This window comes from Neophocaena asiaeorientalis, unplaced genomic scaffold (genome assembly GCF_003031525.2).
Source record: "Neophocaena asiaeorientalis asiaeorientalis breed wild unplaced genomic scaffold, Neophocaena_asiaeorientalis_V1.1 scaffold10, whole genome shotgun sequence".
Classification (NCBI taxonomy): Eukaryota; Metazoa; Chordata; class Mammalia; order Artiodactyla; family Phocoenidae; genus Neophocaena; species Neophocaena asiaeorientalis.
The window spans coordinates 3,376,372-3,393,009 of NW_020172817.1; the positions used below are offsets into that span (position 1 = coordinate 3,376,372).

A 16,638-nucleotide genomic window follows, 5' to 3' on the forward strand; every position below is an offset into this window, starting at 1 on the left:
TTCTCAATATAATCCAAAGAAAACCCCTTTCTCAGAAATGAGCAAATATAGTAGGCAGAAAATCAGTAAAGACATAGCTGAACTCAATAACACCATCACTCAACTAGATATAATTAACATCTACAGGCTACTTCATTCAACAGTAGCAGAGCACACATTTTTCTCAAGCTCACAGGGAACATTCACCATGATAGACCACATTCTGGGCCATAAAACACACCCTAACAAATGTAAAAGAATAGAAATTATACAATGCCTGCTCTCAGACCACATGGGATTAAACTAGGATTCAAAAACAGAAATTAACTGGAAAACCACAAAATACATGGAGATTAAACAGCAAACTTCTGAAAAATACATGGGTCAAGGAAGAAATCTCAAGGTAAGTTTAAAAATATTTTGAACTACCTGAAAATGAAAACACAACTTATCAAATCTGTGGAATGTAGCAAAAACAGTGTTTAGAGGGAAAATTATGGTATTGAATGCATAGATTAGAAAAGAATAAAGATCTAAAATCAACAATTTAAGTTACCACTTTAGGAAACTAGAAAAAGAAAAGCAAAGTAAATCCAAAGTAAGCAGAAGAAATATTAAGAACTAGGGTAGAAATCAATGAAACGAAAAAGAGGAAATCGATAGAGAAAATCAATGAAGCTGAAAACTGGTTCTTCAAAAAGATCAATAAAATCAATAAGCCTTGGGACTTCCCTGGTGGCTCAGTGGTTAAGAATCCGCCTGCCAATGCAGGGGACACGGGTTCGAGCCCTGGTCTGGGAAGATCCCACATGGCGTGGAGCAACTAAGCCTGTGCACCACAACTACTGAGCCTGTGCTCTAGAGCTCATGAGTCACAACTACTGAGCCTGTGTGCCACAACTACTGAAGCCCACATGCCTAGAGCCCATGCTCCACAACAAGAGAAGCCACCACAATGAGAAGCCTATGCACCACAATGAAGAGTAGCCCCTGTTTCCCACAACTAGAGAAAGCCCACACACAGCAATGAAGACCCAACACAGCCAATAAATAAATAAATAAATAAAATAAGTCTCTAGCCAAGGAAACAAAAAAAAAAAAAAAAAAAAAGAGAGAGAGAGAGGGAGGACATAAATTAGTAACATTGGAAATGAAAGACGGGACCTCACTACAGATCTCATTGAAAATTAAAAGAATAATAAAAGAATACGATGAACAACTCTATGCCCACAATTTGATAAAGTAGATGAAATGGACCAATTTCTTCAAAGACACAATCTGCCAAAACTCACACAAGAAGAAATAAATAATCTGAATAGGCCTATACCATAAGATGTTAAGCAAAAACCTGAACGAACTTTTTGGCCAACCCAATATGAAAGAAATTGAATCAATAATGAATAACCTTCCAAAGAAGAAAGGATTGGACCCACATGGGTTCACTGATGAATTCTACCAAATATTTAAAGAAGAAATTACATCAATTCTACAATCTCTATCAAAGGACAGAAACAAAGGGAATATTTTCTGTGAAGCCAGTATTATCCCAATACCCAAACTAAACAAAGATATTAGTAGAAAAGGAAACTACAGACGAATATCTCTCATGAACATTGATGCAAAAATCCTCAACAAAATATTAGCAAATCATATCCAAAAATGTATTAAAAAGAAGTATACACCATGACAAGGTGGGACTTATCCCAGGTATGCAAGGCTGGTTCAGCATTTGAAAATCAACTGATGTAATCTATCACAGACTAAAAAAGGAAAAAAGAGTCACAGCAATAGATGCAGAAAAAGTATCTGACAAAATCCAACACCCATTCATAATAAAAACTCTCAGTAAATTAAGAATAGAGCGGAGTTTTCTCAACTTGATAAAGACTATCTACAGGAAACCTATAGCTATCATCATATTTAATGGTGAGAAACTCAAAGGTTTCCCATTAAGATCAAGTACAAAGCAGGAATGTCCTTTCTCACCAGTCCTTTTCAACATGATGGTGGAAGTACTTGCTAATGCAATAACGTAAGAAAAAGAAATAAAAGGTACACAGATTGGGAAGGAAGGTTTAAAACTGTCTTTGCAGATGACATGATCCTCTATGTAGAAAATTTGAAATAATAAACAAAAAACTCCTGGAATTAATAAGTAATTATAGCAAGGTTGAAGGATACAAGGTATAACAAAGTCAATTGCTTTCTTATACACCAACAATGTTCAAAGGGAAGTTAAAATTAATAATGCAATGTTATTTACATTAGCACCCCCCCAAAATGAAATACTTAAGCCTAAGTCTACAAAATGTACAAGATCTGTGTAAGGAAAACTACAAAACTCTGATCAACAAAATTAAAGGAGAACTAAATAAATGGAAAGATATTCTGTATTCACAGATAGAGAAATTCAATATTGCCGAGATGTCAGTTCTTCCCAACTTGATCTGCAGATTAAATGCAATCATGATAAAAAAATCCAACAAGCTATTGTATGATAACAACAAACTGATTCTAGAGTTTATATGAAAGGCAAAAGATACAGACCAGCCAACACAATACTGAAGAAGAACAAAGTTGGAACAACGATGCTACCTAACTTCAAGACTTAACATAAAGCTACAGTAATCAAGACACTGTGGTATTGTTGAAAGAATAGACAAATAGATCAATGGAACAGAATAAAGAGCCCAGGAACAGGCCCCCATAAATAGAGTCAACTGATCTTTGACAAAGGAGAAAAGGCAATACAATGGAGCAAAGATAAGTCTCCTCAACAGAAGGTGCAGGAACAACTGGACATCTACATGCAAAAAAAAAGAGAAATGAATCTAGACACAGACCTTACATGCCTCATAAAAATTAACTCTAAATGGATCACAGACCTAAATCTAAACACAAAAGTATAAAACTCCTAGATGGTAACACTGGAGAAAATCTAGATGACCTTGTATATCAGGGGTCCCCAACCCCCTTTTAGGAACCGGCTGCACAGCAGGAGGTGAGCGGTGGGCAGGCGAAGCTTCATCTGCCACTTGCCATCACTCGCATTACTGCCTGAACCATCCCCCCACCCCATGTTCGTGGAAAAATTGTCTTCCACGAAACCGGTCCCTGGTGCCAAAAAGACTGGGGACCGCTGTTATATATGACAGTGACTTTAAATACAACAGCAAAGACACAATCCAAGAAAGAAATAATTGATAACTAGACGTTGTTAAAATTTTAAACTTCCGCTCTGAAAAAGACATCAAGAAAATGAGAAGACAAGCCACTGACTTAGAGAAAATATTTGCAAAAGGCACATCTGACAAAGGGCTGTTATCCAAAATATACAAAGAACACTTAAAGCTCAGTAATAAGAAAATAAACAACCCAATTAAAAATAGACCAAAGACCTTAACAGACACCTCACCAAAAAGATATACAGATGGTTAAAAAGTTTATGAAAAGATGCTCCCCATTATATGTCATCAGGGAAACACAAATTAAAACAACAAGATAGCACTACATGCCAATTAGGATGGCTAAAATCCAGTAAACTGACAACACCAAATGCTGACAAGGATGAGGAGCAACAGGAACTCTCACACACTGCTGGTGGAATGCAAAATGGTACAGCCACTTTGGAAAACAATTCGTCAGTTTCTGCAAAAACTAAACCTACTTTTATCATATGATCCAGTAATTGTGCTCCTTGGTTATTTCCCCAAAGGAGCTGAAAACTTATGTCCACACGGATGTTTATAGCAGCTTTATCTATAATTGCCCAAACTTGGAAGCAACCAAGATGTCCTTCAATAGGTGAATGGATAAACTGTGGTACACCCAGACAATGGAATATTATTCCATGCTAAAAAGAAATGAGCTATCAAGCCATGAAAATACATGAAGGAATCTTAAATGCATATTACTAAGTGCAAGAAGTCAACCTAACAAGTTACCTGTTATGATTCTAACTATATGACATTCTAGAAAAAGCAAAACTATAGAGACAATAAAAAAAAAAAAAAAAGAAAACAGTGGCTTCCAGGAGTGTATGTGTGTTAGTGCAGGGGTAGAGATGAATAGGCAGAGCACAAAGAATTTTTAGGGCAATGAAAATACTCTGTATGATATTATAATGATGGATATATGTCATTATACATTTGTCCACACCCACAGAATGCACATACCCAGAGTGAGCCCTAAAGTGAACTATGGACCTTGGGGGATTATGATGTGTCAATATAGGTTCATCCTTGGTAAAAAAGGTACCATTCTGGTGAGTGGTGTTGATAATAGAGGAGGCTATGCATGTGTAGGGGTAGGAAGTGTATGGGAATTATCTGTACTTTCCTTTCAATTTTGTTGTGAACCTAAAAGTATTCTAAAAAATATTTTTTAAAAACCCAAAGAGTCAAATTAAGTAAAAAATCTAGCAATCAGTAAGCCAGATAATATTTATTTAATATTATACAAAGTATTATGAACTATACAAAATTATAAGTTAGTTTCTGAATATGAGCATCTGTAATTTAGTAGGGTGCATGCAAAAATCATGCAAACAGTAAAGCTTCATGTGACATGAATTAACTAATCCACATATAGACCAGAAGAATGTTAGGAGAAGTTGCAGAGGAAGTAGTGATGATGCAGGCCTGACCATGGAGGAGGTAGGATGGAGTATGAGCTGTTAAGGTTGGAGGTCAGCATGATGAACAAGGAAGAAGGGAGAAGGAAGCCAGCAGGCACGGGAGGTGGGCCAATGTCATGTAATCCTGATATAAACATGATGAAAACAGAACTGTATTTGGCAAGCCAGGTATAAGCAAGCTGTTTTAACTTGCCACATTTACACAGATGTTTGGGGTCAGGTTCACAAAGCAAAGAGAAGTACAACACAAGTCTAATAAGAATCCCCGCGTGCAGCAATTTTTTTGGCTAAAAATCACACTGTCTGTACAGTACCTCCTCTGCTGAGGGAACATTTGCCTCAGGAGAGATGTCCCAGGGAGAAATTATAAACAAAAGAGCATTAGCAATCGTGAAGTCTGTACACAAAAAACATGGTTTTACAGTTTAGTTTAATCCTCTGTAGACAGTGCTTGATGAAATACATTTTCATGAGATGTGCATATTCTTAGTATTAGAAATTCTAGAGGCTTTGTGAAAATACAGTATGGTCTTCTCACTTGAGCAAATCAAGCCAGAGTCGTTTAGCACTGCTATTTACACCTCTAGGATACAATTCTTGCAATATGCAAGTACCGAGGAATTAAAGATGACTGTAGAATGTTAATAATAAGCTGCATCTTCACTTAAAAATCTTAATGTTTCTGGTTGGAGAACCAATTTCAGACCATTGTTGAATGTTCTGTTCAGTGGGTCATGTGGCATACATAAACAGGAATGAGATTCCAGAATAAGATGAAGTATAAATTAAAACAATAAACAATTATGAGGCATTGGTTTATACCATGTATCAGCAAGCTACAGCCCATGGGCGAAATCCAGTCTATTGCCTATTTTTGTAAATAAAGTTTTATTGGAACACAGCCACAGTCATTTATTTACATCTTGTCTCTGGCTGCTTTCATGCTATATGGCAGAGCTGAGTAATTGTAACAGAGACCAGATGGCCCACAAAGCCTAAAATATTTACTATCTGGTCCTTTACAGCAAAGATTGCCAAACCCTGGTCTCTGCTTTTAATTGTCAGCGCCTTAAAATATGTGTTAGTTTTCTATTGCCACTGTAATAAATTACTGCAAAACTAAGTCACTCAAAACAACACAAATTTATTATCTTATAATTCTGGAGGTCAGAAGTCCTAAAATCAACGTGTCAGCAGGTCTGCATTCTGTCTGGAAGTTCTAAGGGAGAATTCCATTCCTAGCATCTAGAGGCCACCTGCATTCTTTGGCTTATGGCCCCATCCTCCACCTTCAAAGCCAGCATTTCAATCTCTCTCTGCTTCTGTTGTCATGAAGCCTTCTTTTCTTCTCTGCTTTTGCCATTACATCTTCTTCTTAGAGACTGACTGTCTTGCTTCTGTCTTATAAGGATCATTGTTATTACACTGGATCCAGCCAGACTAATCCAGAATAATCTCCCCATCTTAAGATCCTGAACTTAATCATACCCGCAAAGTCCCTTTTGCCACGTAACTTAGCATATCATAGGTTCCAGGAATTATGACGGGGCCATCTTCCAGAGGACATTATTTGGCATACCACAATATGTAAAATAATTTATTTTCCAAAGAGAGTGTAGGTGCTTGAAAAGAGACCCAAAGGTGGCTACATGTAATTTAATATAGACTTTTTTAAAAGATTTTTTTGATGTGGACCATTTTTAGTCTTTTATTGAATTTGTTACAATATTGCTTTTGTTTTACGTTTTTGGTTGCAAGGCATGTGGGATCCTAGCTCCCCCACCAGGGATCAAACCCGCACCCTCTGCATTGGAAGGCAAAGTCTCAACCACTGCACCGACAGGGAAGTCCCTAACACAGACTTCTTAACATCCACCCAACTTCCTCCACATTTCTTAATTTTTCTTTCTCAAACCCTTCCCTCTGAATCTTGACCTCATTTCATCACTGTGTATTGCTATCTCAGAAAACAACTGAGGAAAGACATGTTCTTACATCTGAAACCTCGCATTCTTTGATTCAGAACAACAAAAGCTTTATTAAAATTTAAATGTACAGTCTTCTCACAAGTTTTATCAACCAAAAAATCACGCTACTGGTATGTTTATCATCCTAATTTAGAGGAGACAAAAGCTTCATTCACATATACCTAAAAGACAGGATAGGAAATAATGAATGCCCTCAAAAAGGTAGGGGTAATCTCGCATGCATGCTTTGAAGATGGAGATGTTGGACTTAGGAAGGAAGATGGCAGGAAAGTCTTTATGTAATGGTTTCACTAGAGAAGGGTTGAAACAAAAGCATAAGACGAGACATGTGTAGAGATGCACCAAAGGGTACCTATGGGGAGAAGCAAATACTACAAGTTAGATAGGTCACAGGTTATGTGATAGTGGATGGCAAACAGAATGTGGAAAACCTCAAATTCTAGACTAGAGAATTCAGACAACTTATAGATGCTGAAGGTTTCTGGTCTGAGTAGATGCTGGATCAGAGCTGTATTGATGGGATATTAGTCTGGTCAAATTTTAGAGGAAAAAGGGAGGTGAGATGACATAAAAGGGAATAGTTTTCCTTCCACCCCAAATGAGGAGATAATGTCATGTGACAACGGGGGTAGGGATTGAAGTGCTGCAGCTGAAGTTGACACCTGAGGCTGCCAGAAGCTGGCAGAGGCAAGTCAAGATTCTCCTCTACAGATTTTAGAGGAAGCATGGCTCTGCAGACACCTTGATTTCAGATTTCTATCCTCCAGAGCTGTGAGACAATAAATTTCTGTGCTTTAAGCAACCTAGTTCGTGATACTTTGTTACAGCAGCCCAAAGAAACTAATACAACACCTCATGCTCAAAATAACAATAATCATTCAATAAATATTTATTGGCCACCTACTGTGTGTCAGGCACCATTCTAGGTGCTAAAGATATGGCAAACAAAACTGAAAAAAAACAAAAACAAAAACAAAACTAGCTTAGCTCCTACCGGGGAAAAGACAGATAACACACAAACTATTAGGGTTTCATATGGTGATATCTATACGGACAAAAGTTAAAACAAGCAAGAGAGTGTGTGTGGTGCTCACTTCGGCAGCACATATACTAAAATGGGAACACAGAAGATTAGCATGGCCTCTGTGCAAGGATGACGCGCAAATTCAGGAAGCGTTCCGTATTTTTTATAGTATATTAACCCATATATATGGAATCTAGAAAAATGGTATAGGTGATCTTATTTGCAAAGCAGAAACAGAGATACAAACATAGGGAAGAAACGTATGGATACCAAGGGGGAAAGGGGTGGTGGTGGGATGAATTGGGAGATTGGGATTGGCATATATACACTACTATGTATAAAACAGGTAACTAATGAGAACCTACTGTATAGCACAGGGAACTCTACTTGGTGCTCCGTGGTGACCTAAATGGGAGGGAAATCCAAAAAAAGAGGGAACATATGTATACGAATGGCTGATTCACTTTGCTGTACAGCAGAAACTGACACAGCAGTGTAAAGCAACTATACTCCAATTTAAAAAAAAAAAAGTGTGTGTGTGGGCACGTGCACAAATGGGTGCATATGAGAGCCCAATTTAAGATAACGGGGTCTAAAAAGTCCTCACTGTAAATGAACACCTGAGTATGTGAGGGGTGAATAGTCATCAGGGTATAGAGGATTCCTGGCAGAGGGGTCAGCAAGTGCAAAGGCCCTGAGGTCACAACATTCCTGGTGTAGTCCAGGAAAAGCAAGGGGGTGAGAGCATGGATGGAGCAGAACGTGCAAGAGGAAAACTGGTAAAAGTTGAGAGCAGAGAGTCAAAGAAGGTGTGGGTGGCTGGACTGTGTGTAGACCCTTGTCTATACTGCAAGAACACTGGCTCTACTCTGAGCGGGTCCAGGAGCTTCGAAGGGCTTTCGACAGAGGACTGACATGGTCCAACTCACTCTTTAACTGGATCACCTTGATTGTTTTGTTGAGTGTAGGTTAAACACGGCCACAGTGGAAGCACAGAGGTACCACTTGGGAGATTACAGCAATAATCGGGATGAGAGATGATGGTGGCTTAGAGCAGGGTGGCAGCAATGGACATGATAAGAAATGCCCTGACTCTGTATATTTTGAAGGTAGACGCGAGAATGTTTGCATCTTTAATGATGTCTTTGGGACCACGATGTAATGTCTTAACTTCCCAACTAGATTGTTAAGTTCATTGTGGGCAGGACCCAGGTCTTATGTGTCTCCAGGGACTTCTCCAGTCTTGGCCCTGGCATCTTACAGACAGCAGGTGCTGCATTTAACACACATTCTTGATCTTTCAATAATAAGGAACTAACTTCTTACTTACAGAGACCCACCAATGTCATGTGAGTATGATTCCAGAACACTTGCCATTTGAGTCAATGACCAACTATGTGAGAAAATGTTTCCTGGGACAACTCCAACCTTTGTCCTTTGCCAACAACCCTCCAACACATAACTTTACTGCTGTAAATTCAGCTATATTCAAATATTCCAATAGTGTGTTATTAAGCCTTGGGCATTTTTAAATTCCATAAATTTTACTTAAAGTGCCCTTCTGGTCTGAAAACAAAGAAAACCCGAAAGAAAAAGATATAAGTTGGAGGATTCATGTGAATAGAACTGAGAATAAAAGCACATTTGATTATTGGCACAAGTTTCTTGAAGCAAAAGAGGAAAAAAAAAGGACTATTTCCTTCTGAAGATATTGTCTCAGAGACTTATACAAGTGTTCAGGGGATCTGATAACTGATGGTTCGTTCCCTAAAGCAAAAATTAACTGGCAAAGAGAACTCTTCAGCATCGAGATGTCAGGCAATGTGATATTTGGCATCAGAAGCTATGTGTGGCACTCCCGTTCAGCTCCTTGCAGAGAGTGGTTGTAATTTCTAGCTACAGTAACTGAAAGTTTATTTGGACTGCTAATTTTTCAGGTAAAGGAATGCTGGGGTTGATTAGTAGTGAAAATTAGGTAAGGGCACCCTTCCGCACCTGCTAAGACACGTGACAGAGAGTGGACCCAGTACTCCGGTGGGATTCAGCACATCTGGTTTTCATTTGGAAACAAACCTACTTGCTTTACAGGTTTGTGCCTCTGTCCCATTAGCTGAGAAATGGGAACCAGGTGATAGGCTGAACTCTTCCCCATCTCTAGAGGTGGGGCTACTTGTATAAGCACCTCAGTGAGCAGACGACACTGGGAAAGGATGGGTATAGCTCTGTGATTTGTCTTCAGATGTCAAACTGATGTTCTGATTCGAAACCAGGGCAGACAGGTATCATTCCTAATCAGACACCTACCCAGCCCCTGGGCATGAAGAGATTTAGAATGGAGAGAGAAACTGCAAGTAGAAAAGCATTTTAGGTCTTTCGGGAAATGCATATCCAAAGCTTGGCAGAGAAATACAAATAAAAATAGTTGTCGGCCAGTTTAGGAAAACAGCAAGATACAGCAGAAAAACAAAAAGAGAGGAGGTGTTGATACAGAAGTGGGACAGGAAATAATGGTAAAGGGAGAGAGCTGAAAGAAGAGGAAAGACACAGGGTGGAGAGAGGGAAGGTTGGAGACACATAGAGAAGAATTTCCTGACACTACTCCTGGCTACTTACACAATCCCACAGTGGCTAAAGCAAGCTCTCCCATGAAGACGGAAGGGCATGTAGGTGCTTCAAGAAACCCTGAAGTGATTTTGGGCACAGGAACTCGCCTGACTTATCCAGCTCAGATGGAAAAACATCCCTGTGGTCTGTAATTTACACTTTTGTCCCCTGTAGAACTTTCAAAGTAGGTGCTCAACAATTATTTGTTGAAGGTGATTGAACAGTAAATATTCCAACACAGTACTTCAAGAGCAAGACAGACCCCTGGTTTCTCCTTTGGAAATTCTGTACTGGCGGGAAAAGTAGTATAGCCCTTTGAGGAAGGGCAACACACTGAGGTGAAAATAGTATGAGATGTCAATATCCAATGGTGGGAGTGGTCAGGAAAAATATTTGGGCTAAGAAAGGCTGCAGGATCACAGCACTGGATGGTGGATAGGTTGACATATTCTACACCCCTTCCACAAACACACTTTATATGGTTTATAGACGGATCTAGCAAACAAACAATAAAACCCATTTCTGTAACTGGTTTCTGTCTAACCTTCTGACTCCTACTGCATTATATTCCTGGGGAAAATTTCCTAACAGATCCAACCAGTAGGTTTTAACGTTGAAGGTTCTAGAAAGTCACAGGTCAACGCTTCCTTCTCACAACTGCTTCTTTGTGACAACATTCTTGCAACTCCATTGTCACACAGCAGCCTTCTGGGGCTCTGTGGCTCTTCTGATTTCAAAGTGTTTGGGGAATCACAAAGAGCCTTCCTAATTCCTCATGAAGCTCCTGGCTTCATGGCAAATGCAAAGAGCTGGTCAACCTTCTTTTGCCTTGGATCCCTTTGTACAGAAATAGAGCCAAATGACAACATCCCTGCACAGAGTACGTGTCACGAACAAGCATGTAGTGTGTCCATCCTGAGTACATACAGTTTAAAAACATTAGATTTTTTTCAAACTGTATAGATTCTTTACTAAAAATGAAAGATTCTTATAATAGATATGTGCACAGAGAAACGTTGTTATCCAGGTAGTCTAGAAAGACTATCGTGGTATTACTTTTCTTTAATCTAGCAAAATGTTAACAGATGAAATCCCTGTCCCCATGCTAAATGGATACCTTAAAGTGGAATTCACTCTGAAATTTTACGTGTAGTAAAGAATATTGTAAATACTTGTACAATTTGCGTACACTGGTCTTTTCTGGATCTGAGAGTATGGAAAATATTTGAATAAGATGATTAGCTGATTTTACTTTCAGGAATGAACACCAGAAGATCTGTAATCAATAATTCAACATGCCTCCAGGAGATGCAAATTATTACTATAAAGTGAGTTGTTCTTTAAAAAACTGCTCATCAACTTTGTATAGTGACACATGGTAACTAGACGTATCACAGTGATCATTCTGTAATGCATAGAAGTATTGAATCACTATGTTGTACACCTGGCACTAACATAGTGTTGTAGGTCAATTATACTTCTATTTAAAACAACTGCTCATCAGATTGGCATGGTAATTTTGGGGAAAAGTTACAATCTTGGAACCTCTGACGTCAAGGCCCAGTAAAGGGGGGGATGCAGATAAATGGGCAACAGAAATACAGGATTGAGGGTGTAAACAGTTAAAGTGAGTGGTGGCATGAGGTATCGCAGAGTGATACTTCTCAAAACCTCTGGATATATTTACAGAACAAATTTCATTTAATCAGTAACTATTAAGAACTTAAAATATATCAAATACTGTACTACTATGGATATTCATGGTGTTGAGAGGGAATTCAAATGGTAATAGTGAAGCCGGATCCGGTCTCTGTACCCCAACACCGAATTAATTCTTGGAGACAGAGTTTTGGGTGAAGGAGAAGCAAAGGGGGCCACAGCGGGCGAATGCCCTCAAGACTGTGTGTCCCAACTTGGACGGGGTAGTGAGGAGTTTTATAGTAATGGTTCAAACAGGGTGTGTGATCAGCTCATGGACAATCTTCTGATTGGTTGGTGGGGAGGTAAGTGGGAGTCGGCATCATCAACCTTCTGGTTCCAACCCCTCTGGGGTGTACCTGCTTGTGGGCACCATACCTTTTCAACTACTCCCACCTGGCAGGGGTTTCAGTATCTGCAAAACAGCTCAAAGATATGTATATCCCTCGTTGGGGAACCAGGACCCTGCTCCAAGGCTGTACTATTGTTTCTTTTGACTGTTCCTCCTTTGTCTCCTGCATCCCCTCCATTCCCTAATTAGCAACTGTTTGAACCTGCCCATTGGAACTCAGGGAAGGTCACGGAGGCTGAATTAAGCCTATTTCCTATAATCAAGAAATGGGGGACACAAAGGTTTTTGTGCCCAGGAGCCCTACAGGGTCCTGCTTGGTAGTAATAGAAATCCTGATCATCTAGCATCTTATCTTCCTAGTAAAAAAAATGTTTCTATCTCATGACATCACTTGAAAATTTGAGGGAGATGTCTCATGAAAACAAATTCTATTGCCTGATTCACATGGAAATTGGAACCTGATCTACAAATGCCCTATAACCAATAATCACCCCCCCCATTCCTTTCTTCTTCCTCCTCCTTCTTGTAGGAATGCAGACTCATTTTTACTGATGTACTGAAAGATATATAATAATATTGGAAAGGAAGCCACACCTTCAGAGATTTGTAGGACTTAGAATATGGTATGTAGCAGACAGTGAGAGTCTAAAGGGTGAAGGTTGAAAAGCAGCTGATGAGAGCGACCAGGTTAGCAGACTGAAAGGAGGGTGGGCTGGAGCAGAAAGGTGGGAGATGGCAGGATAAACTAGGGCAGGTGAGAGAGATAACTAAAGAATTGAGTCAAGGTCAGGAAGAGTGAATGCATGTGGACAGGGGTCCTAGGGCAAGTAGAGAAAGTATAAGCCCAGGTGAAGAGTGAAAGACTGGGTAAAATAATGGGGCATGAGAAAAGCGCTTTCCTGGGTTCACCGCCCCAGGTAGATGTTCTGTAAACTGAAGGTTTGAAATTTAATATGCCCAGCTGGTCCTCCATCGCTGTGCCCTCAACATGTCAGAGATTCCCACGTCTATATCATCAGCTCAGAGGCCTCCTCTGAGATCCTCATTCACAATCCAGTTCCATGCTCTGCCCTGACCTCTCTGAGTTTATCTGGCAGACATCTCCAGCTTAACTTGTCCACCACTGAATCCATGCTTCCCCACCCCAGATCTGTCTCCTTGCACCAGTATTTTCCACCTCAGTAAAGAGCACTATTATCCCCCATGAATTCAACCAGGAGCCCGGGAGAATTCCTCCTTCCTTACTTCTCCCTTAACCCTCTTCTACTTTCTTCCAACAGTAAATTCTTTAATTCTACCTCAAACCTTTCCGTACCTCATGTTCATCACTGCTGCTACCTGATGAATGGAATACTGCCTGTCATATCAGTAAACAAAAAATGTCACAGTCATCAGTGACTGCAGCCACTGCCAACAGTGAGCTGGTGAGCTCTGTGGGAACTCAGGAAAGAAAAGAACACCTGCCATCTAGCAGCCACCAGACTGCAGCCACTCCCCACAGAGAGCCCTGAGGAAACGCCGGATGTGAAAACAGAACACTGGCCCCAGAGATCTAAGGTGCATATCAAAGGAACAATTTCAGGGAGCCCAGACTCTTGCATCTTCCCCTAAAGAGAAAAGCACCAAGTTCCTTAACTTGAGATACCTAGTTTTCCTTAATTAACAATAATCCTTTGATGTTCAGACTAACTGCCCTTTACTGCAAAACTATATATCCTGGCTCTCCCCCTCACCTCCTCGGAGCAGTTCTCCCAGGGTTACCTGAGATGCTGCCTCCCTGGCTTGAAGTCCTAAAAATTCTCACCAAATAAAACAGAACTCTCAACTTTTAGGTTGTGCATATACTGTTTAGTCAACATACCTTAATCAAGTTCACCATCATTCCTTGGATGAACTATTAAACACCCACTTCCACCCTTCTGCACCAGAATCCATTCTCCACTTTTGAGCAAGGGTGAATGTCTTAAAATGTCATTGTATCATGTTCATCGTGGTACGTTCATTTACCATGTCCTCCTGTTCAAAATCATTCAGTACCTGCCTCTTTCTTTATTCCCATAGAGAACAGCTCTCTTGGTGACTGAATTCCATGCTGCCTCAGTGCCTTTGCACACATACTTCTGCCTGGGATGTTTTCACAGAACTGACTCCTTCTCACCCTTTAAGTTCAGCTTAAAGGTTCCATTCTTATAGTTTATCCTCTCTGGAGTAGCTATTCTCTGTTATTCTCTATCACAACGTCCCTTTTTTCCCTTCAAAAATTAACATTTTATTTATTACTTTTTCCTCATTAGATTATGAGTTCAATTTGGGCAAGACCTACAACTCTTTTCTTCACTATTGACTCACCAGCACCGGACATACTGCCTGGAACATAGAGGCACTCAAAGATTTATTCAGTACATAAAGAAATAAAAATAATCCAACAATGTCAAAGTCTTTGGGGGGTAATGCATGTTATATATTATTTTCCGACTTTGAATATCTAGAACAATTTTTATGTTACCATTTGGACAATTAAAATATGAGTGTCCGGTGATTATTTACCATTGTGGTACCTAATTAGTACTGCTCTTTAATATTTTGCCAAGCTGCCTCCTAAACAAGACTTGAATGACAAGGACCAAATCCCTAAGTCCATTCATTCAGTCAACAAATGAGACACAGACACCGTTCTAGGGGCTGTAGCTACAGAGCTGTACAAAACAGGCACGGTTCTCACCCTCCAGTGGACATGGGCTACCCTCATATTCGTTAATTTAATCTATTTGGCAACCTCGTGCACCAAGCTCTGTTGACGACAAAAGGTAGATAACAATAAACAAACAGGAATTCCTGCCCTTGTGAGTTCACATTCTCATGTACATGAGCTTAAACGTGTACATTACAGTACTTAGCCTCTAACGCTGAGGTTGTTAATATATATTTAAGGATTTCATGTCAAAACATGTTAAGTTGGGAAGGAGTTAGATAATTACGTGTTTATGAAAATTCAATGCACTTCTTCAATCACAGAGAAGGCAGCCAAATAAATAAATAAATAAATATTAAATAAATAAATAATTAAAAGAAATACAAAATCAGAAGTGGGGCAGCCCTGAAGCTCTGATTACCATGATTCTTTTTAACCCATTTAAACCAGGTAAAAATTGCCCACATCATTTTTTTTTTTTTTAACCCAATCCACCCTACCAATCTGAATGAACTGTCTATGCATAGAAATCTGCCTTAAGAGAGAGAAAAAGAATGTCCGGGGTTGAGAAACTAGGTAAGACAAAGGAGACGGACTAAACCCAAGCCTGCCCTTCAAGAGCTCTGGTAACGGACACCACATTTCAGACATGTGATTTCATTCACAAAGCATTTTAAGTAGTTTAATATGGTGTACTGTAAGATGACAAAGAGCATTCTGGATTTAAAAAATAAATAAAAACATGCAGTGTAGTCTCCAGCAGAATTTAACTCCAACGTAAGGGATGAAACAGAAGAAATGCTGTTATGTCTTGACTTGGACATGACTGACGGAGATGGAAAACTGTCAGAGGATTTGAATCTAATTCTTGAATTTGATATCACCACAAGGAGTTCTGCATTATAGCTGTTTTCTGTAATTGTCTTTCAGAATCCCTATGTTGAATGCAAAGATTCTACCTGAATAATCTCAGAAGAAAACTTTTTTACCTCAAAGAATTGTCTTACATTCAAAGGTCAAAATAAATATGTTACTGTTTTATAGTTTCTGTAACTAACATACAGAGAAAGAAAGAAAGAAAGAAAGACAGAGAGAGAGAGAGAGAGAGAGAGAAAGGAAGGAAGAAAGAAAGAAGGAAGGGAGGAAGGAAAAACAGAGTTCTGCCATTGAGTTACAGAACTTAGAGTCTTTGTTGTTTTTATTTTTAAAGAGATGTGCAACCTATTTATTTTTAAAAAATTTATTTATTTTTAATTTTTCGGCCATACCCCAAGGCACGTGGGCTCTTACTTCCCCAACCAGGGATCCAACCTGCGACCCCTGCTTTGAAAGGTGGAGTCTTTTTTTTTTTTTTTTGCGGCACGCGGGCCTCTCACTGTTGTGGCCTCTCCCGTTGCGGAGCACAGGCTCCAGACGCGCAGGCTCAGCTGCCATGGCTCACGGGGCCAGCCGCTCCCCGGCATGTGGGATCCTCCCGGACCGGGGCACGAACCCGAGTCCCCTGCATCGGCAGGTGGACTCTCAACCACTGCGCCACCAGGGAAGCCCTGAAAGGTGGAGTCTTAACCACTGGACCACCGGAGAAGTCCCACAACTTGGAGTCTTTTCAAATCAAAGTTAGAGAGCTCATCATGCCAATTCCTCATTTTATAAATAAGAGAACTG

The 16,638-nt window shown here is 39.8% G+C and overlaps 1 protein-coding gene and 1 non-coding gene across 2 annotated transcripts in view; one reads left to right on the forward strand and one right to left on the reverse strand.

Annotated features, from left to right (window-relative positions):
* The window catches only part of FBXL7 (F-box and leucine rich repeat protein 7), a 414,974-nt gene that overhangs the window by 186,317 nt on the left and 212,019 nt on the right, over positions 1-16,638 (reverse strand). The gene's annotated exons all lie outside the window — the stretch shown is intronic.
* LOC112397529 (U6 spliceosomal RNA) lies at positions 7,690-7,791 on the forward strand. Its single transcript, XR_003002815.1, has one exon. It is a non-coding gene; the product is annotated as a U6 spliceosomal RNA (small nuclear RNA).